Raw genomic sequence first — 19,468 nt, forward strand, 5'->3', positions numbered from 1 at the left:
GGCGGGTTTCTGTACTCCCGCAGTATGGTTTCTGGTCCCAGCCACAACTGTTTGTAACTGGCATTAACTGCACGCTCCCTGCGAGATAATAAAAAGCAGGTGAAATATCTTATTCAAGCCGGTGGGGCTTTAAAAAAATTATTTATTTGTGTTTGAGAAGGCAAATTGTAATAAGCAAATTAACTCAAAAATAGCTTTACAACCCCCAGAAAACTTTGGGACAAAGTTACTAGGAAATGCTGGGTAATCCTGTAGTGAAACTAATGTGAAAATCAGTCACACACGCACGTTCTGCCCTCCTTCCCATACACTCTTCATACAGGTGCTCAGTATACGTATGGCTAACACATACAGCACTTTTTCAGCTTTTTAAGCAACTCTCTTAAAATAAGTAGCAAACAATGTACATGCAACTACCCTGCTGGGAACTAAAAAATAACCCGGAGAGTCAGAATCCATTTATAAAGTAAGTGAGGGACAGGGGCAGATAGCACATGTTCAGGCAGAAGCAGCACCCCAGAGTAAAACCCTCTGAGTCTCACCCGGCCCCCCTGCACAGCTCAGCATCGCACCCCGAAACATAACCCCCCCCCAACCCCCCCCCACAGAGCTCATCCCCTATACTTCTATTTTATTTGCAATATTTTTTTTTTATGACAGCCTTATGCAGCAAATACAAGTCAAATAGCTCTAATTTGTAGTGCTACAGACTGTAACGTGCTCAGACGTGTAACTGCCTGACAGACTACACAGAAATCTGGCTTAGGCTCCAACCTCTGAAACAAATGCAAATATCCAGAAACATTCTGCTATTTCTCCAAAATTAAATTACAAGTAAAACAAACCTACTGTCAGAGTTTTCATACAAATACGTCTTAAAAAAAAATAAATCACTACAAATTTATTATTTATTTCAAACTATAAACAACACAGAGAAAAGAAACACATATACGTTTTCCTTTTTAGAAAAAAAAACAACAACTTATCTATGAGAAAAGCATACACTTAGCTCCTTTCTTTTTAAGTTCATTTTTTAATATCCTGCCCCTTAAATCAGCCTACAAGCCCATAGATTTATCTAGAGAAAACACAATTGGAAAACCTTTTTATGTTGCACTGTTTTTGGACACTTACAGGAAGTTTTTAAAGACAATTCACAGCCATGCTATTTCAAACAGCACAAATACAATTATTTAGAATTTATTCTTTATTGTAGCAATTTTTACTTTGGTATATTTTTCAGAATTTCCTGGGAAAACACAATCAGTTCCCATCTAGCTTAGCGCACCTACACTGTTACCCCTTTCTCTATATTTTTTCTTTACAAATCAACCACAAGCATTTTATAAGTGTTTACATATATATAATAAAGTAAGAAGAAGGACAATACCACAAGAGAACTGCTCAAAACCAAACTGAAGGTGTAAATGACCTCCTGCCATGTTCCAGACGTACCTACAAAATCCCTGCTCATTGGTACAGGATTATACATTCCATTATAAGTTCAGCCTTTTTATATTTTGTACTATTTTAACACCCTAAATTTATAGATTTTTAAAATTGGCATGTTAAAAGGGCTTTATTTAAGAATTTCAATGAAAATAGTGTTATGTTTTGTCATATTACCATAATCCTTCTTTTTAAATCACTTAGAATTTCAGTATAACCTAATTAAGTAATTTTAAGTAAGTCTTAACCCAAATACATAGATCTAATAAAAATGTATTTTGCAAACAGGGAAAATAGACTTCTAAAATGGATTCCTCAGGTATGAACAAAGATGCTGAAACATTTCCTCCCCACAAACTTTGAGATATGAACTATTTCACAGCACTTACATTTAAAACCAAAATACTTATAAGAAAACAAATTTCACCAAATATCTAGCATAATGTTTCATTCCAATTGTATTTATTTATTCCTTTTATATTTGAAAAAAATCTTTCTATTTTCCTTGCCAAAACGGAGAGAGAATAGGGGAAGAAAAATACTCCAAAATCCTAACTACCTATCTGCACATACTATTTATTTCAAAACTCTTCTAACAGCAGTTTATACTTTATTTTAGATAATGTATATTATTTTGCCTGTAGAAATATTATTATTTAGATTCCTGCCTTTTCAAAGGCTACAGAACAACATTTTAGATTTTAGAAACTTCTAATCATTTTTAATCTCTCACTTTTTTCAATGCTACGAACATCCCACTTGGTAAATAGAATTTACATTTCTCTCTTGTCTATATTATCAGAGCTGAATCAACAATTCAAACCAGGAAGAACAAGTGATGTACCGTAACACAATAGCAACTCCAACACTTTAACACAGCTCCTCTATCTATTGGTGTATAAAAAGCTTACACAAAGTATAAAATATCTCAGAAATACAGACTCTCTCCTGATCAGAAAATTTTACTTATTGACTAATTTGACCTCAAGCAACTGCATTTTTCTCAAAAAGCATCCTATCTAGAGCTTTATGTCATTCACTGACTCTTGCTTAATTAACCAGCATGCTTTAAAACCAAGTCTCGGTCCTTCAACTTAATCAAAACAGACTACTTTTAATTGCTACCACATCAAATATATTTGTCAACACAATAAAACCACATTCAATTAGAAAGAATTATTTTTTTTAGCCCTGCCTTTGACCAACCAGAGATTGTAGCATCTACTTCCAGTTTATTAGCTATTCTAATATGAAGCAAACTGAAACATACAGCACAGTTCACAAATACATTGTTCTTTCTATAATATCTTATCATTTGCATCTTCTAATGGGAAAATCCAGTATACCACTGTCAGCAGTGCTGTTCTCCTGCAACCGATCAGACATCAGAAGGACTTGGCATTAACTTTCCTCCCTCACAACACTTTGCCTCCTCACCTCTCTCAAAATAAAACAAAAATATCTATGTTTGTCTGAAATGTCAATAAACTTCAAAATCTAAAAGGCCAAAAGGTCAGGTATTATTTAATCCGAACAGAAAAGTTATTTTTTCTCTCTCTCGAAAGCCATCAGTAAGAGCGCGCTACCTGAGAAGTGATGCCCATGTCCCTCGGACATCCATCCTTCTATCCCAGAACAGGGGCTGTGCCCCGCTCTCTGTAACATAAGATGGAACACATTAGAATTATTGTATATCCAGGCACATTTTTGCACATTCAAATTATCTGGCCCTCAAAAAACTTTGTATCTTTTGGTCTGAAAAGCATTTTAAAAACTCTTACTACATTCTAATCTGAGTCCTCAAAATTAGTTTTGCTAAGTCAGGTATACGTGTCAAAAATTAGTGCCATATATTTTCAGCTGAAGTACCAGATTCCCCAGACATGGTTTTCAGTTCTTATAGGCCTCTATACTGCTGCATGCTCCATCTCATTAGCAACATTTAATCTGCAAGTGGTATGATCTTCTATTAAAAAAAAAAAAAAAATTACATACACTGAAGTTTTTTTTTAAAGCCATTTACATGAGGGACAAAGTCCTGAGATAACTTCTTTCCACAGCAACTTTTCCCTCCTCCGCTTTAAAAGTTGAATACCCTCCCAGATAAATGTGGTCTTTGTTTTTCCCATTTTTCTGTGATTTTTATTATTTTGTACTTACTTGTGATGCTGCAGAATTTACACAGACCTGTAGTTTTGAGACTTCTATCTCCTCCCTCCACCTGCGAGGAAGATACCAGCTAAAATCACTGTCTATACACCATTTTCCCCCCCTTTTCCCTCCAAAATTTTCCAAACAAATGTGAGAGGGAAAAATGTTTAAGATAATGAGTTCAAATTCGGTGTCCTAAATTAAAAAAAAAAAACCACCTTGCTTCAGTTTGTCATTTAATAAGCATTATCAACACAAATCATGGTCAGAAAGCCTCAGCACTGTAGGGTGTAGTATTTATAACTAAACTGCCTTTAAAAAAAAAAAAAAAATCTGTCATCTCTTACCCTTTTCCTTCCACATATTTACCCTCCTCATACTGCTTAGATCTACAGCAGACTATGGCCGCATATGTATTTTTCCACCCAATTTCCTAGACACTGACAAATGTGAACCAAAGAAGAATTTTGCACAATGTTAACTTATCTAAACCACTTATTTCCTCCATTCTCTCCTTTTGCCCATGGCATCCAGTGCTTTTTTTTACCGTCTGCTGTTGTTTTGTTTGGTAGTTCCCCAGCTTCCTGTACATTTGTCTCCTGCTGATCCTACTAGACCGGGCAGGAAGAACTGAATGTCTGTCTCTCCCCATTGCTACACTGCCTCTCAGTTTTTGGTGTTTTATTAATTAAACACATTTGACCATCATTTTGATATATTTTTAAAGGTACTTTTTCTTTCCTTTCTCTAGAAACTTGCTGATTACGGTCACCAATACTTCTGTAAAGCAAGGTCAATCCTGTCCTGCTCTAGTACATGCTTCTGTCAGAATATTAAGGGTACACAACTTAAAAGTCTGTCATGCAACGCATGCAAAAGGAAAATGCATGAGAAAGAAAAAGAGGGTAACATGTACAGATGCCCCTAAATATCATTAAAAAAAAAAAAATAGAAATTTTTTATTGGTTCTGACTTTTTAAAGAGATACCATCATGAGAAAACACCTATCTTGGGGGAAATCTTTGTCTAGATCACTAGCAACACTTTTTCTCACTAATAAAAGTAAAGAAAATTTTAAAATTCAAATTTACTGTTAAGGATCAGCACTTTAGGATTTCTGCATTTCACTCAGCCTGGGGAGTGAGAGTTGCCTGTTGGTTTCACTTTTGTTCTCAGCTAGTTTCACTTTCACACACTGGCAGAATCTTTTATGTTTTCCGTTCAGCAATGTTAAAGACGACATTTACATCTTTAAACAATCCTCATTACACTTTTAATACAAACAATTTGTGTCCTTCTGCTTCCCAGGACACTAAGAAAAAGTAATTTGGGAGCCTAAACATAATGGGCAGCATACTTCTAAAGGAGCAGCTTTCACCTGTCTCATGTTGGGTTGTAGTCTGCTGTTTCTTTCCCTGAGATCAATAGGAAATGTGCCATTCACTTCAGTGATAGCAGGATCAGGCCACTGGGTCTGTAATCTGCAACAAAAGAATGCCATATGCAGACCAATATATTCCTTATAACATACAATGTTTGCCTTTAATTATTTTCCTATGCAAACTCAAGGGGGAAAAAATGGTCCCTGCATTTACCTTTTTGTATGCTTTTAAATTAGCAATAAATACCCTTCTTGACAGAGGCCATACGAAATTAGAGGGCATATGTTCACTTTGGTTTGCATGGGGAAGGAAACACCATGTCTCCCTGCTACCAACTGCAGTAACTCTTTCTCCTCCTCGTGCCAAGCACAATCTATAAAAAGCACTCCAGCCCAGACAGAACCTTGCACCAGGACCTTGTTTAACTAAAGTTTCCAAAGCATACACTTTTGTAACCCTCATTTTTTCAGGATAAACCACAATGCTCTAAGCAACTAAACTATCAACAGCAGGACAAAAACTGGCTTGCATTTATTTATTCCAAACTTGTATATTCCCTTTTATATTACCTTCTCTATGGTACAGACTCCAAAACACAGCTGTGAACTCACATACGTCTAGGCAAGCACATATATACACAACGGAATCTTCCTCTAGCTACCAAAGCACTGCAGGTTCTGCCTTTATAGACACAAGGGCTTCTGAGACATTGAAACTTAATGGAAAGACTTAGGTGTTTGTAGGAGCCATGCAACAATCACTTTTCAATGTCTTTCATAGAAATTTTGTGTCCCACAAGCGCACATAGAAATTGTCACTTCATAGAAATTGCTTACAGAAATTACTGTCATGTTTACATGCCAAAAGTTAAATACTAAAAGCTCACATATGCAACTCCTGTGAGAATACTTACATCATAGTTTTATTTACACTACTGTTTATTTCACCATATGAAATGGGAATAAAAGCGTGGAATTGCACATGTGATCATGTACCCATCCACTTCACATTAACGCACTTTTCTATCCCAATAATCTCTGGTAGTCTATATTTGACTTATAATGTCACGTTACACGTCTAGACATGAGCAACTTCCACAGCATGATGTAGGACATATCCTGCTTTCTCTTTTCCTGGATATTACTACACAGAAGAAGAGTAACTTCTCTCTCAAAGAATTTGTCTCTGCCTTCCTTCTCAACCACCACTTCTCCTCTCCTTTGCCCAGAAGACATTCTTTGTGTTTCCAAGGCCAGTTCAACATGAGACTAACACTAAATTTTGAGCATACAAACATACCCCATGTTCAGTGGGGTTATTCACTCATTTAGGTAAACCACACCTTAAGGTGCTTCAGTGCCATACAAAAACAGACCACTATGATCACCTGCATCACAGAAAACTCAGTTTACTGGAAAGCATGATCACAACACCGACTTTCACATATTCACAACACGCTACATTTGCATCCCCAAGGTATCCACATTCCTCTTAAGTGCCAAAATTCACTCTTTCCTAACAGCAACATCTAAGACTTGTTTGTCCCTAATTTCTTAATGTCCAACCATGCTGTTGATAGAGTGTTTTGGTGGGAGGTGGCTATTACACAGATTTTACATCAGGCTTTCACCCACGGCTGCATCTGCCCCAGTAATAGTGTCCTGGGAGAAAGACAGTGCTACTGCCAGCTTTCCTTGCATTAGCTTTTAGGGCAAAACCCCTGAATTATATCAATTTTGTTAATATATGATGAAGCTTACCTTAAGTGAACACTCATGAACCAGTACATATCTATCAATTAATGTTGGTGAAACCAGAGAAATAATTACAGGGAATACAATGGTCTGTTTCAAAACAGTTCCTTCAAAGGATGTGCTTCATAACTTAGCCTTGTTCTTAAATGATGTTCTTGGTGCACTCATACAAATTATTTCCTTCTGGAGCATTCTGGCCTATATTTTACCTGAATTTTATATAAATATTTGCTGCACATTTTTGTGTTTCTAAAACTAGAATAACCAGATAATTTTAGCTGTGTGATTGCCATTTATCTTTTGTCTTCCAATAATAAAGATATTAAGGCCTCACAGCAAGCATTTCAATGAACCCTTCGAAATAATGTGAGAGCGGCAGAAAGGCCAAAGACAGTTACATGGGAAAGACAATGGAAAGAGGGTTGGTGTTACTTCAAAGATACTTAATTTTATACTAATTTCTGAAGTGCAAAGAAGGGAACTCCCCATGAGGTGCCTTTTCTAGCCATGCCAGCAGTTTTGAAGGGTTCTGCAGTCTCTCCTTGGGGTTCCTAATGGAACCCTCTTCTGACAAGTTCTGCTGCAGTACAAGAGGTTATAACAAGGACAGTCTACTCTCTCCTTTTCCCTTCTGGAAACAAGGAGCAGAGCAACTATTAACAAATACTCGCTTGGGTATTTTTGTCTTGGAAGGCACCAGGCGTAACACCTGGTGCTGTGTAATAGTCACATTATTCATAACCCTTGTAAGTGGAGAGTAACTGTCATGACAGATAGGTTAAACAGAGGAACAGAGATGTGAACAAGTCAAACAGTGTCTGTGACAGGTGAGGAGAGCACAGCCTAGGATCACTGACTTTTCACCTCTCTTTCACTCTAGTTCAGTCTCAAATACACCAGACTTTAGCTGTCTTTACTTTTTCCTGATCTTTAAGCAGTGCCCTGATCCTAACTCAATGGGGCAGTCACATAGGAGAGACCAAGATGAGCACAGCAATAACCAGGCTAGCTCCTGGGGAAGGGAATCCATGGAAAGAATCCCAGTAGTGTTGGGACCTCTCCTTTGGCTTGTGAGTGAACAGCATCTTCCTATTTGCACAACAGGGTTATCTCAGAGATATAGTGAATATTACAACACACAGATTGTAAATGCTATCTGGCCCTATTTTAAACAACCAAGGTAACACAGCTTCATAGATTTCCAATAGTCTTTTGCAACTTCAACTAAAAATCAGCTGATCAAGAGATCTAAAACAGTAGACACACAACACTGGGAAAAAATACTTTCATTCTTTCCTTAAAGTAAATATACCAACATCAAAACCTCTTCTATGGCCCATATCCTTTACCAAGAATAATTTTGTTTGTAGAGAAACAAGAGAGAAAGGTGACTGTAACTCAGGTGGTCACAGAGACTTTGCGCTGTTATGGAATTATGTAGGTCCTCTGCCACTATCAGCAGACCTTCTCTGCATCCAGGTTAAACAAACCTGCTTTCTGTCACTTTCTAAAACTGGGCTGTTGGGGAATTCATCACTCAATGGGAACTTTGCCTCTGCTAAACAATTGTTTCTCAAACCATGGCTTGCCAAAGGACAACAATATTCACAGTGTTAAAAAAACCAAAGTTTGTCAGCAGGATCTCTGTTTTGAAGCTGGGGACTGAGAAGCTCCTGCAAGTAGGAGCTTCTAGGGTAGCCATTGATCTACCAGCTACCTTGGCTTGCTGTCAGTAAGTGCAGTCTCCCTGAAAAAGTGACTTTTCAGGCAGCAATTACAAAAAATTATCATCAAAAAAGGGAAGAATTCAAGACAATAACAGGGAGAGAGGTGAATCAAAAGGAAATCAAAGATTCAGAAAGTTTAATAAACACTGTACTAAAGGACATAATGACATTGCATATAATAGACTGCAAAATAAGGAAGGGCATATACTGCCTGCTAACAAGAAAAGGAACTGCACCACAGGTTACCTCCCTATGAGATTAAAAGAAAGATACATAAAACTTTCCCTGATGATGGGCTGACTGGTAGCAGATTTATCAGACTTGATCAATTCACAGCACATCATTTAGTGACTACATTTTTGCCACATATCCAGTATCCTTCCATGATTAAAAAGTAGGGCACGATCCTCACAGCCCAAAAGCATTGGTCCTTCTGAATGAGATAGTAGTAGATGAATGGGAAAGAACAACACATCACTCAGCTGGAAAAAGTGCTCAGCATGTCTAAAAATCCTATGGACTTCAACTGTCCCAAAACATATTGTTACCTTTGTACCTTTTGGGTTGTATGCAGATAGCTGATGAGCTTGCTCTATTTCCCTCTGCCATTTTCAAGGGCTTCAGCTATGAAAACAACGTACTGCCAAACAGCCCTTCTGTTTTCCTGTTCCTAGACCAGCTTTGTCTAGGACCAGCTCCCAAGTCCTTTCCCAACTCTTGCTTGGAGAAGATGGTGTGTGATTTCTCCCACAGCAAATCTTAAATAATATATTTTACCCATATTCTACATGTTTGTACATATATTCTACATAGAAATATATTTCTACATTTTCTTTGTAAAAATTATTCTAGGGCACCTAGGCAAATGGCATTCAAATCAGTTAATATTAAGCTTTTTGCAAAGGATAAAAGATCCCTTACTTCTCCCACCCTCTTAACATGCTAAGTGTGAAAAATAACACTCTCAGGTCAACAAAAGTTTGGCTAGAAATTCATAGGATAATGAAGATCAGAAGCCATTTACTAACAGGAGACTGCCAGAACATCCATTTCTATCCTCAGGAGGACCATCCAAAACCATACTATGTCTATCCTTAAGAATGCATATTCATGGATTGTAAACCAAAATGTGTCCAAATAATCTTGGACATAAAGTATACCCACCCTTTCCTGGGTACCAAGTCAAGTCACTCTCAAATATCAAAACACACTCATTAGCACTAAGCAAGTGGCTTTCCAACAGTGCAGTTATGACCATGACATAACAATTTAAATGGGATTTAGCAAAATTCAGGAGACTTCCATAGAAAGAAAATGCAGGTTTTGGTTTCAGAAATATCACAGGTGTGACTTTGAGCTTTTCCCATTAAAAAAAAAATTAAAGTGCTTTATAAAAATCACATCAATGATCTTACAGATTTTAATGAAAAATTAAGCCCTGTCAATCTTTTCCATGGACATTTCTTACTGTCCCATATGATTTTGCAGCACCTCAATATTAATGGTATTTTACAGTATTTGTCTAAATACTGTAGGATTTCTGGTCACAGCTAATAGCAAAATATTCTTCTCCAGCTGCCCAACCATAGTTAAAATAATCAGAAATCAGACAAGGGGACAGAAGAAGAAAAATTTGGCCTGATAGTTATCCACATGACAATAGATTACAGATCTATCTGTAAACAGTGGCTGTGGGCCCAAGTACTTATTCCTGATCAAAGCAGTATGAAGTGGACACTTCATATAGGTTTAAGGTCAGGTATTTCTGCTCAGGTTTTCTGTCTCTCACATGAATGGTATTGAAGCTGGTCTCACTGTGTTTTGTAAAGGGACTCAGCAAGCTGCCAGAGTATAAACTCAAGAAAAAGAGAAGGTTGAGCACATTAATTCAAACTTCACTCTGTTGAACTTCTCAAATAAACTAAGCATGGGAAGAACACTGTTAATTGACATGACCTAGCTGAGATTTTTTCCCCACTTTGAACCTTCAGAGCTTGTATGCCATGTAGATGAAGAATACGACCCATATTTCACTACTATTGTGTATCTTTGTGTGACCAGTGACCTCTGAAATTTCAGAAAATGTATACAGGAAAAATTCTGAATTTTAATTAAATTTGGAAAATGAGACACATGTGGAGCTCCCACAGATGGCAAGTGATTCTGTCAGCATCCACTTGATTTTTACCAGTTGTTAGTTTAAAGTAGCCATTAATATCTTCTTGCTTCATTTTACCCTCCACTCATATGCATAAGGAATAAATACACCAGCAGCTAGGTGACATCATCTATACGGAGTCTGTTCTATATACAATATTTTTTCTTTGGGAAAAAAATAATTTCTCTCTATTCCTAAAGTTTCAGTTTCTTTTAAGCAAGCAGTTAAAATAATCACGATGTCCAAGCTATAAATACAGAATATTGTACACAAAAATTCTGATAAATACAACCCAATTGAAACCAAGTGCACTGTGCAGTAGAATGTAGCCAAATAGTTTTTACCAAAACAGGCCTGACCATAAATTTCTGGAGGTTTTGGGTACCACAGACCTGGAATGGTCCCCCATCCAAGAGCTGGGCTGCTCTGAGGATGGGCAGGCTTGTGTTCCAGCTACGAAGCTTAGCCTGTACCTCCACCTCATCCATATCTCAACTCCAGACTCCATTTCAGGATGGAGTTAGGCTGCAGTACAACAAGTCACTGCTATCACATGAGCCTCATGATCGCTGACAAGCTCTTGGCTGGATTTATATAGATCACACAGTCTGTATAATTTTACATCTTCACACCTATGATTCTATATGAATTAAAATTGCGTATCATAGTTCAACAATTTACAAAGAAGTTTGGTGTTAACCCACTTAAATCAGGTATTCTTGTATTCTGTCTGCTTTCCTTTTTGTTCCAATTAGATGCCCCTGTGCACATAGCACCATCTCATCTTAAATCCCTCTGTCATGAAATACAGATTTGCTGCATTATTGTAGCAGAACAGTAGTGAAGATGATTTGAATGGCTGCTTTAAATCTTAAAAGCATGAGGCCTGATTGTTTAAATAGCACTTTATATGGTAAGTATTATGACCATTAAAACTAAGAGTTAATAACTAAAATCCTAATTTGCAACTCTTATAAATATTGAGGCAAATTAACTGGATTTTTTTGAGTGAATTAAATTTAATGAATGGTATATTTTAGGTTAAAAAAATTAATGCTAGTAGCAGCATGTCATTATTACCCCAAGAATCTGTCTTATAGAAAGAGAGGATTTGATATGAGTTAGGAAATTACAGAAACACAGAATAGTTTGAATTGGAAGGGACCTTAAATATCAACTAGTTCCAACCCCCTTGCCATGGCAGACGAAATTATACTAATCTGAGTTCTATTTTTGCCCTCTACCAAATTAACCAGGGAGAAAAAGGGAAAGAGGAAACTTTAAGTTAATTAAAGCTATATTAATTAATTCTCATCCTGACAGGATGGATTTTTAGAGACCAGAGAGCAAGCAACTGGGTCTTCTTATTTGAAATACCTTAAAAATAAAAAATGTGGCAAAAAATATTAGTAAATAGAATACAAATCTAGATAACTGTAGCAGAAGAAAAGTATTCAATTTGGAATCTCTAATACAGATATTCCTATGGTTTTAAGATTACAGTCAGAAATGAGGAAACTGCATTCCAAATTTTGCCTTGCCTAATCTTATTCTATTATCGGCTGGAGTTTTCAATGTAGGACCTTGTCTTATATTTACGGTGTCCTACAGAAAAAAAATTAATAACAAATTATTAAATATGAGTTTACGGGAAAAATAATTCATAGCTTAATCTTCATCATTGGAAGTTTTAAAATTAATGGATTACATCAAACCATCTTTCACATCTGCTTTATTGTAATGTGAAATATAGAAATATTTGAAAACTTTTTGGGGGAACTTTAACTGGTAATATTTGACCCAAATATTCAAAAATATTTGAAAATATTTTGTAATATTTTGCAACTTTGGCATAATTTCTGGAGAGCAAAAGGATAACCTAATTAATGTCATACTTAATGACAGGAGAACAAAACATTTTCAAAAAGTAATAGAAGTATACACATTTGTGAATTTATTCTGGAGAATTTACTATTCACCTCTAAAATTGTTCATTTAAAAATAAAGAATGAAGCCTATCATTAACACATGAATTCCGTTTTCCATCTTTGGCTTACACTATGACTTACAGAGCTCTCTTTCTAATTAATGAAATAGTTAATAACATAATCATATTTAAGCTTGTTAATAAATGTTTAAAATCCCATGATTTCATTGAAGCACATACAATTCACAAATTCAAATTTAAGGTGATATCTCTGTGGAAATTATAGTGAAAGAAATTGAACTTTGTTCCTGACATTTATGTGCTGCCCTACACTGAAGCAACTTTGAGCTCGCTCCCACTTCACTGTACCTACCTTCCATTTAGTTGCTAAAGTCTACCTTATTGTACTGATTATAGCACTAATATGGCCAGAAACAGATGGCCATTGATTTAGATGTTATATGGAAATAATTCTTTTCCTTTGAAAAAATCACTTTTGTGGTGTTCCTGTCTCCATTGATCAGATATATGCAGTTATTCTTTTCCAAGGTAAACATTTAGGTTTACTTAGTACGTGAAAACATAATTTTTTAATGTAGTTTCAATTAAATTTAAGGAGCTGTCCAGACCTTTGAAAAGCTAAGTTCTGTGGTAGAACTCTCATCATGAATTTTAATGTTATTATTTGAATTTTAATACATTGCCAAAGCAAAAAAGCTGCTTCCCCTCTTAAAAAAATTGCAGCAGAAATTTAGAAACATTTTTATTCAAATATGGGAGGGGTGGGGGGTCATTCGTTTGGTTTTGTTCTTTTAACTCCTTCCCTGCAAGGATTTTAAAACTTCATAAAGTTACTTGTGCAAAATTTCTGTGTATTTCCTTCTGTCAGTAATTTCTCTTGATGTCAAAACAAAACCAATATTTATTCTTTATTATAAATTCCAAAAACAACAGGAATATTGTGTTTATTATTCTGAAAGCCATAAATGGAAAAAAGCTCCAAGAATATTAAGTAGAAACTGAACATAGAGCTTCCAGATACATGATCGATAGGGGACTTTTAACATACAATAATTATTACAGGTACTATTATGTGGATAAAACTTCACGTAGGATATTTATCTAGCTCATTTTTCTATTAAATAAGTCTCAGTTAAATTTACAAACAAAAATGATGTAGCCCTGTCTGCTCAGTCAGTTTAATGAGATATGAACTATCTATAAATAAAAATATTTTACCCTAAAAAAGATTTCTAAATAACCTATAATTTATAGGCAAAAATATATCAAGCCACTTTTAAAGATTTAGAAACATTTTTCAAGTTTTTAAGGAAGATTTGAAACATTCTTTTAATCTCAATTTGTTTTCATTGCTAACTACTTGAGAGACTTAAGAAAGAGCAAACTCCCCATAAGATTCAACAATGCAAATTAATGTTCCTAATAATTGTACCTGTATCTACATCCACATATTTTGTTAATTATTATGTACAGTATTCAATTTGAAAAAAGGCTGAATTCTAGCTGCAGTCAGTTATAAGATAATATTATAACTTTCAAAAAGCTTCTCACATAAAGTAACTTTAAAAAAATTGTTCAAATAATTTCCTATTACTAATTTCAAAGTAAAAAATCAGCTTCAAGAGAAGGAGTATTTGTGAATTATGATCGAATTTACTTTTTTTTTTCTGCTTCTCTATAGAAAAATCAATAACAATTTTTGAAAGAGGAAAAAACATAACATTTTAATAGAAATATATTCAGTAAAGATGAGTAACAATTCTAACAATTTTGTCTTTAAGTCATATGAATTAGTATGATATAAAGGAATTCATGGGATAGTGATGAACCTCAAACTGACTTATGCTTACTGTTTGCCCTTATCAAAGTATTTTCTTTGTGTACAAACTGTAAGTTTTAATCCTACCAATTATCCTTCTTCAAAGGTTGTCTCTGCCTACTATTTAAACAATGTATTTACTAAACTACAAATTTAAACTGACAAACACAAATATTTTTTTTTAATGCCTGAAAGACCAAATTTGTATATTTTGTTAAAAGAAGTTCTTTTTTGATGCAAAGACATCTCTATTTTATTTTCTAATGCTAACATTAAAATGTCTGTTCTTAGGTAACTAGGTATTAGATTCAGCAGCCAGATTTAATTGTTTTAATTGTCAAAACTTATTTCTACCTTTATTCTGCAAGGGCAGGGCTTTATTTCTTTTGCATCCTGTACATGTTAATGGAGAATCTAAAACATCTAAGTCCTATAAACCACTTAAAACAGTAGATAAATAAGACTGAATACTTTTTATTAAATTATCAGCTGATAGGCTACCAATAGCTACCTCCCAAAAGCTTTTTTTTAACAGTATTTGCTAGTCCTTGTTTGCTTAGATTTTAATCTAACATTTTTGTTACTTTGATTTTAAAGAAACAGTGAGGTTTTATTATTTATCAGAATACTGAAGAGTTAATAAATTCTATTTTAAAAACTGACATGAAATTCAGCTCCCTTTGAAGGCAAATGGAATTTTACCACTCATTTCAGGAGAGCAGGATCAGTCCAGAAGAATTTAAAATCCAATTGTCTTCTAACTTTTACCATATGAATTCAGTAGCAACTGGGTATGCTTATTCTTTGGACACATTTGATAATTTAAATCTTTTTTATTACTGTTAGGAAATAAGTCCAGCAAAAGGAAAAAAAAAAAATTAGCTGGTATTTTGGCTAAAGTATACAACATTCCCACTTCAGCTTTTTCATCTGTATATTAAGGTATAAAACACTGCTCTAAATAGATTTCACAAATACTTGTCTTTATATCTATATTGGATAACTGAGCTTATTTTGTTTTATATTTAGCTGCATGCTACGTAGTACTTTGGCTATTATGAGTCTAACTTCCCAGAATATAAGAAAATATCTTCCCTGAAAATTCTTTCTGAACTGGATGCCATTTAGTATAAAAATATTCACTTTTAAAAAAAGCTGCCCACTAAAATTATTTGGCTGGTGCCTGCAGTTCTAAAGTGTTTTCCCTAACTTTTAATCTTTTCTAATTTTTAATTTCCTTCAAGTCCAAATTCTAGACAATTAAGAGGACCTGTCTCTGTATGTCAATATTTCACAATATGTAATATTTTCAAATAAAAGCTATATAAAGCTCAAGCCTTTGTTTTTTCCCTGAAAGAAGTAATTTCAGGCAATACATTTAAAGGCAGTAGGTATTGTGCCTAAATTAACTATGGAGGTCAAGAGACCTGTATGAAATTTCTCTTAATATGAAAATATGGATTTATGATTCTGTGAAAATAACGCTTGTGGTAGACAGCATGTTATCAAAGCAGCTTTGAAAGCTTATATAGTTACCTTCTCTGAATGTTCTGGCTACTTCTGGTCCTCCCTCATCTGGAAGAAAAAGCTGGTTTCAAAGTTAAATTTGCAAATTATTGTTACAAATCAAATATTCAATTTCTTTACTTTAAAAACTCTAGTACTGTGCAAAATTTTGCTTATTTACTTAAAGATTCAAGCTGCTTGTCCTGGAGATTTTAATTTTTGTGGAACTGATTATAGCAGATCCCAAATATCCAAGAAAAGAAACTCAAACAAAACTACAGCTAAAGGCTTTTTAACTTGTTTTTTAATTCTTTTGGAATACTTAATATTGTTTGATGTATAATGCATTTGGAAACATGCAATTAAAAGTTTTAACTTTTACTTTTGATTTACTGCTTTCAAAACTTAGCTCTAAAAGCCAGGTACCATAAGAGGAAGCACTGCAGCATTATCAGTTGGAGATTTTGCTGGGGCCATATTATGTTAACCTGCACTCCTAGGAATAATTCTGATCCACAGAAAAGTTCCTATTGAGTTCCTTGCTATTATTTTCATGAATATGCATGAATATTCACTATTTAGCCTCCAAATAGACAGCAGAAATTCCTTACTTTTTCCAGCAAGGAACAGAAAGCATTTTTAGTTCTGATGTTGATCAAAGCTATTTTACAGGACAAAACTTTTTTGGAACTAATTGTGTCAATCTAGGTCCCAGGATTTATAAACTTCTTCAGGAAGCAGTGCAATTTAGTCTCATGTAAAATTTCCTCTGAACCCAAGCAGAGTGTGGTGCAGAGACAGAGCAGGATGCTCGCGAGCCCCCAGGCCAGTGTGGACCCAGGTACACAGGTCCTCCATGCTCAGGACCCAGGGCACCAGTAACAGCTGGGATGAAAGCTGGCTTCCAATCCACAAACCTACAGGTGTCAAACAGTGAGGGCAATGGAAAGGCATGGGAGGTTGCTCAAGATCAGGCCTTTGTGATGCATGCTTTTGCTAGTATACAGTTGAAAAAATTAGTAGTTCTATCTGTTTTACCTGTGCCTTGATGCCTCTGGTCTATTTGCTGTGAAGTCATAGGCTTCACCTCTCCCCCCACAAAGAAGCAAGCTGGCAAGAAATTTTCCAGCAAACACAGAAAGTGTGACCCAGGAGTGGAGAGGGAGAATTGGTGAAAAGTCGTTTATATTATCTAAATCCAGGAGTTAAATCAGGATGGTCTGTTAAAGAGTTACCAAATCAACCAGCAAAGCTCTCCACCGATAGTTCTTTGAATTGCTGGAGTTGAAGCAAGTCTTTGAGAAGGTGCTGGGCAGGAAAGGGTTAATGTATTTTTTGGAACTGAGTGACACTGATGGCTCTATTTGTGGTGACAAAGAGAGTTATGGGTCTGATCCAAGGAAATCGTGAGCACTTTAAGCCGAGCAAGAGCCTGAAACTACACAAGGCACAGCAGACTACACCTTGTGTCATTTTGAAAAACTGTTGCCAAAAATAAAGCTTTGATAACTTTTCCCTTCAGAATTACCCTTTTTCGGGCCAAAAACTGTCTCACTAAAAAATTTTGGTCTAGATGTGTAACAAAGTTTTATTTAAAGAAGATGTGAAACTATTTAGAATGTAATTTGTAAGTTGTCCTATTTAAAACTTCGAAAAGAATTTAAAAATGCATTACTGATAAATACAAATTAGGGCTATTGAGACAATTTTGAATATTTCCTTAATTGTAAAAAAGGCAAGTTCAAGTTCAGAGCCCATTAATCATTGGTAAAGACAAATATTTAAACTAGAAAAAGTGCTTTTATACAGGTAACGTATCTATTACAAGGTATGAAAAGAGTTAGTCCACTTTAAAAAAGTACCTGCTCCACAAGTATTATGAGCCATGGAGTTGCTGATTTTACCCTTTATTAGCCTTTTCACAGTAGATAATGATACTTTAGTGTTTTCCTAGAAAAACTGCCCACCACATCCCACCCCCCTCACCCCCCCACTTCCAAAGGGTTAACCAGATTTTAATCCCAGATTTTTTTTTAAAAAAAAAAAAAGGTCTTTAACTGAACTGGAATCTAATGGTCACAGTTCAGTTGCCAGTGGCAGGGGTCTTTTGTGTAGCTCTCCCACTGACTGCACAGTCTCAGGTATCTTGTCTTTGCTGTGCTCTTACACCCTCAGCTGCACAACCCTACTATGAAAAGGACCAGCCCGAGGGGCCAGATGGGTAAGCAGGGACTAAGAGCTATCTTCTGAGAAGTTAAAATACTCTGCATTAAGCAGAAAATAACATTTTTATTATACTTTTTTCACCTAAGAAAACAGCCATAAACCAGTTTTCAAAAACCACAACTGAACCCTTAATGCATGCATGACTTGTGAAACGTCTTCATGGGGTCTGATCACAAAAGCCGCTTGGGGTATGGTCTGATGAAATCCCCTGAGGTCAGCAAGTGTTCAGTGATTAGCCCCCAGTGGTGTTAACTCTTTACAGCAGGTTTATGGCACACACCTTCCAGAGAAGTGACTGCAAAACACTTCCCATTCCTAGCACATACATTCAGTTCCCTACATATAAATGTACTCTGTGAAACTGGAGTTGGGTGGTACACAGCACTGACCCGTGGCAGAAAACTTCCAAACATTTTGAGGGGAAAGATCTCCACATTTTACTGACAAACTAAAGCCAAAGCTACTGATGCAAACACCTGCAGCTGCAATGATTTTAGCAATTTCTCTCACGTATGCCAGTAAGAATTCAGATCCACTGCATGTACTTATATCACTGAAATGCTGGCAAACTACCTGTATGAGTTACAGAGAGTGGGACCTCAGTCTGCCTGGGAAAGCATCATGACCTCCATTAGGACTGGAGCACAGAGATCTGCAATAAGCACTATGAGAAGCAGTAAGATGTACCTTGATTTTCAGATTTTGGGGGCTGAAATGTGGCTTTAAAACATTTAAACTTTAGTTTAAATAACTGTTTAAAACGTTATCACCTAACACTGTGAAGTCACTCTTTGCCAAGGGCCAACACACCACCTACACAGAGCCGCAGTCCAAGCCAGTAGAATGTTGTCTGTCTGCACTTTGCAGAACAATCAGTTTTCCCCTGGTTACAATGAACTACAGATGTATGCAAAATCTTGTCAAAGTTTGGGGTTTTTTTTACATTTCTGCATTCAGACATCTTCAACTTAGCTCAAATAGTTTTCTTCATACACACTCCCTCCTTCAAAAAAAATTTTGCAGTACAGTATATTTTCTCCACTTTTTTTTTGTATTAGGAAAGAGAAGATTTTACTAGCAGAAATTTTTCATATTATTTACTTTTTAGTCAGCATCTTGATACTAGTGTTTGAGGAAATGCTTAGCTGCCGAATTACATGCAATTTAGGTATTTATTTATAGAAGCTGAATCACAAAACCTGCACTTTCCCCCTTTCTAGCAGAATTCTGCCAGAGCCAGCCCCTCTGAATCCCCCCAAAACTCTAACAACTTCACTGGTTGCAGGTGAACCTCACTTTGCATCTGTTGTTAAGGAGGTGGGGAGGAAGCATGTCATTGTCATTAAAG

General features: G+C 35.7%; 1 long non-coding RNA gene across 5 annotated transcripts in view; it reads right to left on the reverse strand.

Annotated features, from left to right (window-relative positions):
* Positions 1-19,468, reverse strand: part of LOC121672407 — a 52,509-nt gene that overhangs the window by 5,004 nt on the left and 28,037 nt on the right. For 2 of the 5 annotated variants that reach the window (XR_006018867.1, XR_006018869.1), the window contains 2 exons: positions 3,610-3,670; positions 613-3,105 (listed from right to left, as the gene is read on the reverse strand). This is a non-coding gene — a long non-coding RNA (uncharacterized LOC121672407). Of the gene's footprint in view, positions 1-612; positions 3,106-3,609; positions 3,671-4,978; positions 5,082-19,468 lie in introns of those variants that run through there. The other 3 variants (XR_006018871.1, XR_006018868.1, XR_006018870.1) reach the window with 3 other exon arrangements.

The sequence above is a fragment of the Corvus kubaryi genome, unplaced genomic scaffold, assembly GCF_017639235.1.
Source record: "Corvus kubaryi isolate FWS band 111438036 unplaced genomic scaffold, C.kubaryi_AGA036_p1.0 61897, whole genome shotgun sequence".
Classification (NCBI taxonomy): Eukaryota; Metazoa; Chordata; class Aves; order Passeriformes; family Corvidae; genus Corvus; species Corvus kubaryi.